This window comes from Chroicocephalus ridibundus, chromosome 19, assembly GCF_963924245.1.
Source record: "Chroicocephalus ridibundus chromosome 19, bChrRid1.1, whole genome shotgun sequence".
NCBI classification, from domain to species: Eukaryota; Metazoa; Chordata; class Aves; order Charadriiformes; family Laridae; genus Chroicocephalus; species Chroicocephalus ridibundus.
This window is the reverse complement of record NC_086302.1, coordinates 8,132,657-8,146,054: the sequence shown is the minus strand read 5'-3', so window position 1 is coordinate 8,146,054 and position 13,398 is coordinate 8,132,657.

Sequence of the window (13,398 nt, the reverse complement as noted above, 5' to 3'; positions counted from 1 at the left end):
CAGGAGTCTGTGCATGCTACGCACAGCATCTGAACAATATGTGTCCATCATATGGCACTTTTGGCCAAGCAGTGTCACCAGTTTAGCCACCTCCACTTGCTGGTGTTGCAGGTGGAGCATCTTTCTTCGTTTCTGCTCTTGTGGATTGTCCCTATGTCACTGCCATGTAGCGAAGTGCAGGCATGGAGAGTCCTGGCGAGGAGGCTCGAGGCACCCAGTTCTTGTCTACTGATGGTCTTTTGATAACTCGGAGAAACAGCCATTAGCGCGGCGGGGCGGTCGTGCCTCAGAGGTGCTCCCAAAGACCTGGCACACCCCTGCAAGCTTGTCCCTCCAGATCAGTTCTGGACTCAACCACGAAAGGGAAAGAAAGAGTTCAACTACTGAAGACTTTCCTATCAGAGACTTCAATTAGTGCAGAACCTAATTGCTGTGGGTCGATGGATGAGAAGGTTCCAGCCCCTGACCCAGCAGTGAGCCTGGCTGGGTGCAAGAGGACACTGTCCTTTGCCCCATGCCGTCACGGGGCACGCAGGGACCCAGCACCCCGGTGCTGTGGTGTGAGTCGTGCAACAGCAGCTACTTCAGAGCCAACGAGCTCTGAAGTGTGAGGGGTCTGTCTCTGCAGGGCCGGAGGAGCGGTGCCGCAGGGGAGCTCCCCTGCCCAGCTGGAGGGAAGCCCAGGGTCCCCCTTGGGTGGCTGAGCAACCTGGGACAAGAGAGTGTCCGGGATGGGATGTGGGATTTGTGTCCTGAGCGGGCAAGGGGTGGGAGCCGCCTGAACATGCCACGGGCGAGCTGCAAGCGCCCCACGGGATGTCACCCCGGACGTCACAGGGGGCTCAAATGCTGGGGACGTCACCCGGGTGTTCACTGGGGGAGGGCGCTGGGATCCAGGTGTTTCTCGTGGGTTCCCACAGGGATTTGTGCTTGACATGAAGCCACTCACCCCTCGCTGTAAGGAAACCCGCAAGGTAACCCAGGATCGCCGCCGGCAGCACCTGCGGAGGTTACAGGGCTGGGAAGCCCTCAGGTGAGGGGCTGGGCTCTGAACTGGGATTAGTTCTGCATTTGGTAGGAGCAAAGGGCAGAATCGGGGCTGGTGCGACCAGGGCTGGAGCAAAAGACACCAGGAAGGGTTTGGGGGCTTGAATACCATTACATGAGACAGGGGCTGCAAACGGGGCCAGAGGAACAGGGACACCCTTGGCACACAGCACAGAGGTGGACGGATCCTACAGGTTTCTCAGGGAGTGGGGCCAGGAGCCCACGCAACCTCTCGCTCCCCTGTGCCACCGCTGCCGTGCGGGAGAGGTGAAGCCAGGGTGTGCTTTCACCAAGAGAAGACTCGTCACTCTTTGTCTGTGTCCTCCGGGATCCCTGCCCTGGATCTTACACCACCCAGCACAAGACACAGGTGCAGGAGAAGCAACTCCAGAGAGCAACAGAGGGAAACGCAGCTTTTATTCACATTGTTCCTTTCCGCCAGCGTTATTAGTCCTTTCCGCGGCAGCCTGGTGCAAAGTGCTCCCCACTTTGCAAATCACCCCCAACGTCCCCCCCCACCCCCAGCCCCATGGGTGACTTCCCAGCAGGACATCCCTCCTACCAGTGGGCGCTGCCGGGATGCAGACATCCCAGTGCATCCTCCCCATCACCGCTGGGACCTGCCAGGGGAAAGCGTCCCCAGCAGAGCCCTGCAGTGGCAGTTTGTGCCCGCTGCTGTGCAGCCCAGCCCGTGACCTCTCCAGTCTGAAACCACCCCACACGATGGTTTGGGTTTTCCTGTTTTTCTTAAGAAAACATCACATGGCACCCAGGTGACCCCTTGCTGTTCTCCGTGTCCTCAGCAAACCCCTCTGCCTCACTGGGGAAACTTGTAATCCTGGATTTAAAGAGAAAAAAAAAAAACATCAGGAAGAAAGACGTCAAGTTGGTTTGACAGGATCTATTTTCCATAAATCCCTGTTGATTGGCATTAATTATATCACCCTTTCTGATTCTTTATTCATTGCATTCCATATCAGCCATTCCATTATTTTGCCTGGGATCAATGTCAGGCTGACAGACTTGTAATTACCCACGTCGTCCTGTTTCCCCTTTTAAAATATTAGGCCAACCTCCACTTTCCTCCCAGGGCCCCGGAAATTCCCGTGTGCTCTGCACCATCCCGAAACTCAATGGCAGTGGTCCAGGACGTGCTTCAGCCAAGTCTCCTGGACGGTGGCTGTCCTCCCTGGAAGACTGCAAGCCCCCACACCGGGCATCTCCTGAGGATCTCCTGTCAGCTCCTGAGCAGAGCCCGTTGCTGTCCTCCCCGTGATTATCCTCCTTCCAGATGCTCGGCAGAGCTGCGTGCTGACAGCTTCTGCCTGCTCTGAGCGCACTGACCTTCTCCCAGTGCCATCTCCTAATGCCAGCAGCGGGAGCCCAGCAGGGTCAGCATCTCCGCGGCTCCCAGTGCACCAAGAGCCCTCGTACAAGCGTGAGTTGCAGCCAGTTGCCAGGGTGGGACTTGATGTTGTGCCGAGAGGTTGGACAGGATGGATCAGTGGCTGTTGTGGTCTGAAACATGGTGGGAATGCAGCCTGGCTCGCTTGCAACCTGGCCCCACTCCTGCTCCGGTGACACCCTCACCCCTCTGCAGCCCCTCCCAAGGAGCGGGCTGCTCTCCTGCAGTCATTTCAGCCCTAACTTCGCCTTTCCCAGCTTCCCTTGACCCCGTGCTCAGCCCACTCTTCTCCTCAACTCCATCTGCTCCCTGCGCTCTCACAATCCCAGGTCTGCCCAGAGCTGGCCTCCACCTTGAGCTCTCTGCTCCCTGGCGGCTCTCACGTCCTTCTGCTCTGCCCTGCCCTGCAGTCCTGCCTTCTGCCACTTCCCCAGCCTCAGGTGGGAAGGTGAGCACCACAACATCAGGCTGAAGAACTGCATCCCACCAGTACCTCTGTCATGGTACATGGGTGCCCTGGATGCGACCAGCACATCATGCAGATTTCGTAAGCCAAGGTGTTGGTGATGTCCTGGTCCATGGATGTGCTCTCCTAGCCATGAGCTCAAGGCTACCCTGCAAATGGACAAGCCATCAACCAGACGTAGTCCCCAGTGTGGCTCTCAGGCTATGGATGATTTCCATCTGACTGTAAAGATGGACTGCTCTGCACATGTCCCACCCTCTCTCCCACTCTGGGGATGGGGAGGAAATGGTGGAGCAGGACCATGTGTCAGCTGCGCCGTCCTGAGCCAGGATCAGCTGCACGCAAGGTGCTGGCAGCGTCCCACTCCCGCGGCCATTGCAACAGAGAGGCTGCACTCGCAGTGTTGGTGGCTACCACTCTGTCAGCTGTCCTTGTGTCCCGGTCTGCAAGGATCTGCTGTAGAAGTTCACACAGGACTGCCCTGGCTGGCCAAGGAACCCTTCAAAAAGTTGCATAAAAGCCATGGTCCATGAGAGCCTTTCCTTCCCATCCCACCCCTCAAAGTGGGCTGGATGAAGTCAGCAGGCTGAGGAAGGCGTCTGGCTTGGCCCCCGCCTGTGCAGCTGGGAAGACATTAATTTATATCACTGGGAAGGGGATGCTCTTTAGAGAGCGTTGCCCAAGACCTGTCCTCCAAAGGATGCCCAAAACATGTCAGCGAGGAAGCCTGCTAAAAGAGCAGGAGGTAGTGTGGACTACACTGCCGTGGCCAGCAGATCCAGAGAGGTGATTCTGCCCCTCTGCTCCGCTCTGGTGAGACCCCACCTGGAGTCCTGTGTCCAGCTCTGGAGCCCTCAGCACAAGAAGGAACATGGACCTGTTGGAGCGGGGCCAGAGGAGGACACGAAGAGGATCCGAGGGCTGGAGCCCCTCTGCTGTGAGGACAGGCTGAGAGAGCTGGGGGGGTTCAGCCTGGAGAAGGCTCCAGGGAGACCTTAGAGCCCCTTCCAGTCCCTGAAGGGGGCCTACAAGAAAGCTGGGGAGGGGCTGTTTGCAAGGGCATGGAGCGACAGGACGAGGGGCAATGGTTTAAACTAGAGCAGGGTGGGTTTAGATCAGCCATGAGGAAGAAGTTCTTTCCACTGAGGGTGGTGAGACACTGGCCCAAGTTGCCCAGAGAGGGGGCGGAGGCCCCATCCCTGGAGACATTCAAGGCCAGGCTGGATGAGGCTCTGAGCAACCTGATCTAGTTACAGATGTCCCTGCTGACTGCAGGGGGTTGGACTAGATGGCCTTTAGAGGTCCCTTCCAACCCAACACACTCTATGATTCTGTGATTCTATGGTTCTATGACCCCTGAGCATCCACGCAGAGCTGAGGGGAGGGATGCGGGAAGGTGGGCGGTGTTGGGGGGAGCAGGATGGGGAACGGACGGGGCAGTTGACCTCCTGGGGAGGGTTCTGACACGAGCAGCTCTTCAGTGTGAGGAGCCAGGGGGCCCAGGGCAACCTGGGCAGGGAGGTCCTGGTTCCCGTTGACCCCAAAGCCTTCATTCTGCCCCCAAAAAGGCCTTCATTGGGGCTGCCCCAGGGGCTCTAGGTGCAGGGCAGGGAGATCCATGCACCCGCCGCCCTCACGCCCGGCTGTAAGCCATCGCTGCCCTGTCCCGTTCACGCAGGCAGTGCCGGCCCATCCCAGCGGCACAAGGGAGGGGAGAGGGTTTTGGAGCCAAGGAAGGCTGAGACCATTCCAGCAAAACATCGCCAGGGATCTGCACGCTGGTGGGAGGCGGGGAGCGGGGGCAGCCCCCCGGGGAGCAGCGCCTGGCTGAAACGTGCTGCTGCCCAGCAGGAGGAGGGACGGGCTCATCCCACCGGCTCCGCAGCAAAGCTGGGCCACCCCAGGCACTGCCCGTGTCCCTTCCCATCCCCTGGAGCGTGTAGGGGGAGGAAAGAGAGATCAGCATCCTCACTGAGACCCGGGGAACGGGGAGAGGTGGAAATCTGGCATCTCTTCTGCTGTCCCTGCTCTCCCACCCCGCGCCCGCTCCGCTCTGCCTGCTGCCTTCGCCTGCCTGCGAGGCAGGGACGTCCCCGCGGGGCGAAGGGGCACATCTGGAGCCGCAGGGAGATTTGTCTTCATTTACAGGCTTTGGGCAGGAAAGCGGGAGGGTCTCCAGCAGCTGGAGCCGAGCCTCTGACCCTTCCCACCCCATCCCGCCTCGGCAGAGCTGGGGCTGGTTTCATCTCGCTGGCGTTGGCTGCAGGCTTGTCCTGAGAGGATACTTTGACATATTTTCCTATTATATGAGATAACTGGCACTTGAGAGGCTTAATTGGAGAGCTGCAAAAGTGTGTTGCTTTCTAATCCTTTGAAGACAGCAGCCCCTGCGTGGCCATGAATACTCTCTCGGCTGCACCAGCAGCCTCCCCGTCGCCCCTGTGTTTCGTTAACTCGGCTCCTCAAAGCTCGCGGATGAGCCGGAGGGATCCAGCCCACAGGCACTTCGCTGCTTTGTCCCTGGAGCTGAAGGTCAGGTCCTGGGGAGGGAACGGGGGCTCCCGCGGGTGACGGGGGGATGGGAGCCAGGCCAGGGCGCAGCATCCTCCTCCCCGCGATCCCACGGGCAGATGTATCCACAGACGCCCTTGGAGCATGCGGAAGAGGATGAGGACAGAAGGCTATAGACAAATAAGGAGGAAAGCCTTCAGGAGCATGTGTCTGTCATAAGATATTCCCTTGCAGAAATCTTGGAAACCTTAGAAAGAGTTTTTGCTCAATGTTATTAATTAAGGCAAAAGAATCCCCATATGGAAAGAGAAACAGTCAAGTTATATTTTTGCTAAATACGCGGCACCATATGGTAACATACAGAAAATTGGCCACATAGGCAGCCTAGAATATATGTTACCATATGTTCATATGTACTTTATAATTTCTTTGTTTTTGAAAGAGGGCATTGTCTTACGGGGCAAAAATGAGCAGCCCACCCCAGGGAGAAGGAGAAACATCACAAGCTGCTTCTGCTGAATTAAGCCCAAGGAAGCAACCCAACCACCTGGCCTGAGGGTTGCCGGCGCAGGCAGGAGGGATGAGGCAGCATGAGGCCAGCGTGAGCTTCTGCCCTGCTCCACGTCCTCCGCCGTACCTCCTCGGCGTGGGCTGCGCTGCCAAGAGCCTGGAGTGCATGGGGAGACCCGAGGAGGAGGAGGAGGAGGAGCGAAGAGCCTCCCGTTGGTGCTGTCCCCAGGAAACCTTATTTTCCCGGCAGCAAAAGCAAGAGGGGAGAGAGGGAAAGGATCTGCTGGGAAAGCGGTGGGGACCTTGGGAACACACAAAGAGGTTCCGTGTGCTGAGCTCTCGCTGGGCTTCTCCCCCAGACCAGTCAGACAGAGGATCTCTGAGGTGCGTGCGTGTGCGTGCAGGCACGTACGTGCACGGGGAGGTGTCATTTACCCCGAGGGGACATTGTCACAGTGGCAGAGAGCCCATGGCATGGCATAATGTCAACAGAGACCAGGTCCTCAGAGGTCAGAGACTCCGGTGTCCCCCCGGACATGTAAAGGTGCAGTGGTCCCTCCAAGGGGACCGGCCAGAGGCGAAGCGCTGGCACAGAGCTTTGCTGTGCAAAGATGCCCCAGCATTTGGCCCCACTCAGAACAGCCCTGAACACTTCACTAATTGTTGTTTTTTTGGTTGGTTTTTTTTTTTTTCTGCTCCATTTTCCACTCCGTCTGCCCTTGGTCCCCCTCCGAGGACAGGCAGTTTTGCCTTCCCGGCATTGCGCAGCGCTGACCCCCGGACCCTCAGCGCAACCCCAGCCCCAGCAGCACCCGTCCAGCTTCGTAACGCCCTGCAGCTCCTCAGGAAGCCATAACTCAATCCACAGCCCCCAGAGCGGGGCTTCAGGGCTTGTGGCCGGCTGATTAATCGTCAGTGAGTCTGCGGGCTCCTGGCCTTCCTGCCTGCCGCTGCAGAGGGTTTAATGCAGAGCTGCAGAGAGCCCTGCCCGGCGGGGATTGCTGAGATGCTCGCTGAGCTGTGGCAATGCATCCTCCTTCCCAAAGCCACCAGAACCCCTGGGCTGGGCCCTCAAAAAATATGTCTGGGGGGAAATACGTGGGGCCGTAACCAGGTGGGCAAGGCAGAGGTCTGTGCTAGCAGCCGGCTTTGCTCCTGTCACCACTGGGTGTTTGGTCCCAGGTCTGTTTCAGCTCCGGTGCGCGGCCCACGGCTCAGCTCTGACAAACACACCTGGCAGCTGCTACAGACTTGCGGTAAATGCAAACCTCTGCTCCACAGCGAGCACCAGTCCCTCTGGATGGAGGTTCCTTGGCTCTTCTTGTGCCGCCTGCCCTGTGCATGGAAAGGATTCAACTACAAAAATGTCCCTTGGTCCCAGGAAAGTGAAGGTTGCAGTGAAAGTGTGTGTCCCACCGGGGAATAAGGGCTGTTCCTGTCTGAGTGCAAGCTGAGGGGGTGACACCCAGTGTCCCCATCCCATCCAGCATCCTGGGGGCTCTGCCGACTCCCCACTGTGTGGCTTTGCTCCAGGCATGGGGCAGGGCCAGTAACAAAGAGTCCCTCTGTCCAGGAGCATGTCATGAGCTGTACGATCTCTGTCACCTGGTGCTGCAGCTCAGGAGATGATCGGGAGATGCAGGAGGCCTGGAAGCTCCCTGGCCAGCCTGACTGTCCTTCAAGGGTTGTGACAGGCTTGGCTTGTAAGGTGGCGTGTGCCGGTTGTGGGCTGAGACCCTGGACGTTGGCTGCCACTGTCCTGCAGTTATCGTAGAATCATAGAATGGTTCACGTTGGAAGGGACCTTGAAGCCCACCCAGTGCCACCCCCTGCCCTGGGCAGGGACACCTCCCACCAGCCCAGGTTGCTCCAAGCCCCGTCCAACCTGGCCTTGAACCCTTCCAGGGATGGGGCAGCCACAGCTTCTCTGGGCAACCTGGGCCAGGGGCTCACCACCCTCACAGCCAAGAATTTCTCTCACAGATCCTATCTAAATCTCCCCTCTTTCATTTTAAGATCCACAGGGTGTCTGGGGTGGACGTGAATCCCAACCTCCTTGCACAATGCAGGGTGAGTACGGGCAGGGGCTCCCCCCCTGCACCCACATGGGGAGGGTTCCTGAGGGCTTCTCCTCACCAGGGTCTCCCCGGCTGCAGGGTGGGCTGTGCCTAGAGGAGGTGGGCAGTGGCCGGCAGAGCCCAGAGCCCAGGGCCGGGACATGGCGCAGGGTGCTGTGACCCCGTGGTTCTTGGACCTCACGTGCCCTGCAAGGCAGCCGCCAAATCTGCAGCCGTGCCGTGACACCGTCCCTTCGGGCGGCCGGAGTGGGACGTCTCCAGCTGGAGCAGGGAGACGGTAAGAACCCTTTGCAAGGGGGCCATCTGTTTGCCCACCTCCCCATAGAGGAAAGAGCCATCGTGGGGGGAAAAAGCAGGGTGCAGAAGGAGCTGGGGCCGAGCAGAGGCCCCGTGCCCCCACCGAACCCTCGTCTTGGACCGCAGGCAGGAGGAGGCAGACCTCCCCCCTGCCTTCACGCCTGCCTGGAAGGCCAGCAGGACCTCCCTCTCTGCTGGGGCCGGCTCTCCCCGGCACGCAGCCCAGCTGCGAGCCCTTTGTGCTGAGGTCTGGGTGGCTACCGCCGCCCAGCCAGCCCTCCCCGCCGCCCGCCGCGAGCCGGACTCCACACACGCAAAGGCAGGGCTTGCTTCCAGCCCCACTTCTAAGCCCCCCCTCGGCTTTGGAGGAGCTTCATTAAAAGGAAACACAAACCAGAAGCAGAAGGAAGCACTTTTAAGTTGCTGGCAGCTTTGCCTGTCTATGAGTTATGAGGTCTTGCTTTATTCATGGGGCAGAAAAAAATGCTTATCTCCTCAGAGTCCATTATGTTTCATTTGGAGCCCGGGTGCAATCGGTGCTTTGGCAGAAATATCCCCCTGCCCCGCTCGCCCTCCCGAAACTTTATCTCCCTATTTCATTACTGGGAGTTGCGCTTGCCCCGGTTTATCAGCGGTGATGGAGTGGATTGCTGACTTCTCTGCTGTCCTAGCAAAAATGAGGATGGAGACATTCTGCTCCAGGTTCCTGCTATTTTCAGAGACCTTGGCTGCATGATTTATTCATAAAAAAGCCATTATTTATGCCAAAGAAAGAAGACAGAATGGGTTAGCTTTTTAAGTGCTTATAATGCATTATATGGTACCTTAGCCTGCCAGACATCATTTATAATTGTAGAATCCCTTAACCTCCTTTTTCTCTTTTTCCTACCCTTCACATCAGTGCGGAGGGTGATAGCAAACTCGGTAATTAGCAGAAGTTGACAGATGTGGCAAGGAGAGGTAAGGTGAAATATCATCGAAGGAGACGTTTCTCCAGCACCTAAGTGAAGAAAGACCCTCCCTCCTCCCAGCCTTGATCTCCCAGCAAGGCAGTGCCAGGAGATGAACGCCGTCACGAAGGCATTAGCTCCCGGGGTCTGATGCTGGTGTCTGTCCAAGCCTCCAGCTCCTAGCCTCCGTCTTTTCCCATGCCCGGCAGGTATCCCAGCTGGTTCCCGTCTTGAAAAGGGTCCTGAGAAACTCATCCGTGCTCTCACTGGGAGACAGCAGCTTTGGATGCTCTGGGTTCCCAATACTGTCACCAGTACCTTGGCCACTGGGGCTCCTGGTGGAGGTTGGCCAGCCCTGGGACACCCCGGGAACTCACCGTGTCACAGACATGGTGAGGTCCCACCAACCGCTCACCCTCACTGCAGTCCTGGGGGGGAATTCAGGCCCTAAGCCCCCCTTCCTTAGCTCTTGCACAGTGAAAACAAATGTCAGGACAGCATCAGCCAAAAAAACAACCCCAAACCTGTAAAATGTGATGGAGCTACAGAGCGGGGAGGCTGTGGGCTGAGGCTGGGCAGGGCTTGGAGCTGGTGCATCAGCAGGAGCTCAGCCACCTTCTGCTAACACCATAGCAGCTGCCGGCGCTACAGTTTCTCACCAACCAGAGCTCTCGGGGTTTGACTCCTGCAGCCACGAGCACTTTGGACCCTGTTGCCCGAGCTGGGTTGGACGGGTCCCTTCCAGCCGACGTGCTCCTTCTGCTGTATTTCTACCTTCAGCCCCGGCCGTGTCATGAGAAACCACGTCCCGTCCCAGTGCGACCTCCAGGGCTGAGTCGTCTCATGCAAAACAAGGCACTAAGGTGAATTTTAAACCTCTCTGGGTCTCCTGGTCTAATGTCACCTGTGTCTCCGCATCACTGCTAAGGCTCCCATCAAGGCTGAAAGCAGCAGGAAAGGGGATCACATCCTGGGACTTGGAGGAGACCACGGCATTCCCAGTAGGACTCATTCTGGGGTGGGTGCGGAGGTGTTTTAAGAGGCAACTTTAATTCTCAGGAACCGAATCTGCTGCGTGTTTGGGCCTGGCCTGAGCGGCCACCCCGTGCCTGGATCCTGGCATTGCAAGGACAGGAGGAGGGGAGAGGGCTGTCCCAGCAGCACGGGAGGGAAGGCGCTGACTCCCCGGGTTGAGGAGTCAGGGGGGGCTGCCCGGCACGTTCCCCATGGGGCGCAACGTGACGGCCAAGGGGACAGAGCCCCCCACCGGGCCACCCCAAATCAGGGTGGGGGGACCATGCTGTGCACATTCCCACCTGGCACGAGACACCCACACTCTGGACTGCGAGACGAAATGCAAGAAAAACAATTAACTACTTGGAGGCGCGAGGCTGCCTTCCCCTCCGGCTTCTCGTCTGAGCTGGTTTCAAGTAGGAGAAAATCCCCATTAAAAGGCAGTGCCATTTCCAAGATCCTTGAGTTCAAAAGCAGAGACAGAAATCTCAGCTCTGATTTTGCTTTTTAAGCCTAAGATAAATAAAAATGTAAGAGACGGGAAATAATGTAATGTAATCATCAAGGAGAAGAGAAACCAAAGGCTCAACTCTCACACACGCACGCAAATATAAACACACACGCAGAACACATTTTAAAACCAATTAAAATCCCTTTGCAGAGAAAGCTCTTTCACCCACTCTCCGGGATACAGGCTATCTGCTTCCTTGGCGCGCTGTATATGAATAATTAAAAGCTAAACATATGTTAAAAAATGCAAACAGTACATGATCCTGGAAACTTCCCCTCCTTATTATTATTTCCACAAGAAAGCTGTTAAATGGTTTTAAGACTCGTGAAATACGCCAACCTTGGCATCTTGTGCGATTCCCTGCTTTGGCTAGGAAGGAGTTAAAACCATTTGGCAGAGACTAACCCATTAGGCCTAATAATTATGAAATTATAGAGGTACTCAGGTGACTGTTAATTTCACACATACTGTTCAGCTCTGTGGCTAATGAGAGCCTGAAGAACTCAAGTGCCTCATCTTTCTTGTTGAATGGTGACCTGCAATTAATGAGCTTCTGCAAGAAAAGGCAGCATTTTGCACTTGGGGCTAATAAGATGGCTTTTGTGCGGCAGCATTGTGATACCAGGAGCTTTCGAATGAAGATTAAGAACTTTTCCCCTTATTTATTTATGAGCGCTACGCAGTCCAAGAGACCACACATGCAGAGAAGCGGCCCTGGTGTGAGTCTTGGAAGAAACTTAAGAGCACAGTTGCTCCGAGGCAATGGCAAAAATCCTCCATCTCCTGCGCTGCGCAATAATAAGATGGAGATAGGAGGGAAACAACCGCGGAGCGATCTCCCATGATGGGGAGGATCCGGGCAGGTGTGGTTCCAGGAGAAAGAAACAGACTGACACCCCCCCGCTTTGCCCCCATCAGTGCACACAGGCGCTCACAGGCTCACCCATCCCTGCCTCAAAGACCCCAAAAAAGTCCCTCGCGGTCAGGAGTGTCCAAGCGCAGCTCCTGCCTTAGCGGCCATCTCCAGCTCAGGACCGGCACCGAGACCCTGAAGCCCACCCCAGAGGTTTACGGAGATGCGGACATAACTTCTGCCTGTTTCCAGCCTTGCGTAAAGCGCTGTGAAAATGGGACGCCGCGATGTGCGGGTGCGAATTCCCAGCACTGTAGCTACTGGGCGGCAGCAGCCCGGTTACCCCCCGCCAGCCAGTCCCAGCCTGAACCCATCGGCCGGCTGCAGCTCTCCAAGTACACACACTGGATGGAAACGGGGATCTCCCTGCCCTCCCTCTGTCAGTGTTTGTGTAGTTATTCTCGGTGGCAGCATTATCATAATCATTATTATTAACACCAATTTTATCTTTAAATGCCTGCCTGCATTGACATTTGCTTTATACACACACATATGAAGTAATAAACCCCCACCAGCCGAGCCAATGAGCCTTTCCAGGGCGTTGACTCAATCACCCGTGTTTGAGGAGCTCAGAAACGCCTCCTCCAGCAGTCCTGACCATTTCCCCCTCCTTTGCGTGACCATCTGAGTCTTGACCGCGCTCCCAGCTCTGGCGTTAGCAGAAAGAGGAGAAGCTGGCCCAGGACACAGGTGTGAGGAGCAGCAAGCTGGGATCCCGGAGGCTGGATTCCCCGGTCCTTGTTCCCTGGCCATGCACGGGCCGGGAGCGGGTCCTGAGGAGGTCCAGTGGTGCCTGGCTCTGCTTTGTGCTGCAGTCCCCTGTCCTTAAAGCCTGTGGCCTCTCCAACCCGCTGGAGACTCCAGCTGATCTGCCAAGAGTTTCCCAGATAAAAGTCTTACGGAGGAGATTGCTGAACACTTTCCTCAGCAAAGTCTGTCCTCTCTTGTTGGGTAGGTGCTGGTCCTCCCTGGGCACATTCTCATGCTGTTTTGCCAGGATGAGGTGAGGAAGGTGGGTCCAAAATGCTTCTCAGGCCTCGACTTTGCACAGCAGGCTGTGAAAGCTCCTGGATCCTAGCAACATGTTATTCCAGGGGAGCACGCCATGCTCTGGCAGCTCCCTGAAGATGCTGGCTCTTGTCTGTGTGCCTTCAGAGGGGGGTTACTACACCATGGGGATCCTTCAGGATAGTCACCTCCGTGCTTGACAGCCCCGTGCCGTGGCTCATGTAGGACCAGAATAAAGAATGGTTTCTGGAGAAGTGGTTGACCCCACTCCAGCACATCCGAACTTTTCTTTAAAACCTGCCATGCACAGCTGCTCCTTCATTTGCCCCGGTTTCTTTGAGGCTGCAAACAGGGCACGTAGGTCTCTGCCTGGAGAGTGTCTGATAGGTGTCTCCTCACAGGAATTACTCTGCCATTATTTCTACAGTCTGATCTGCAAATGTTTTGAGACGAGAATGAATCTCTGCCCACAGCACAGAAAAACCCATGTTCTGGCCAGACATGTGGGGTGGCCAGGGATGACCATCCAGAAGAACCTTCAGCCAAAGCAAGACCTCCTCTCTATGGACAGCAGGTGCAGGTCCTCCCTGTTCCTGCAGAAGCTTCTCCTCACCCAGCAATATTGCCCATGTCCTGCTCTAGTTGGATACTGGGTGCCCATGTCCTGCTCTGGTTGGATACTGGGTGC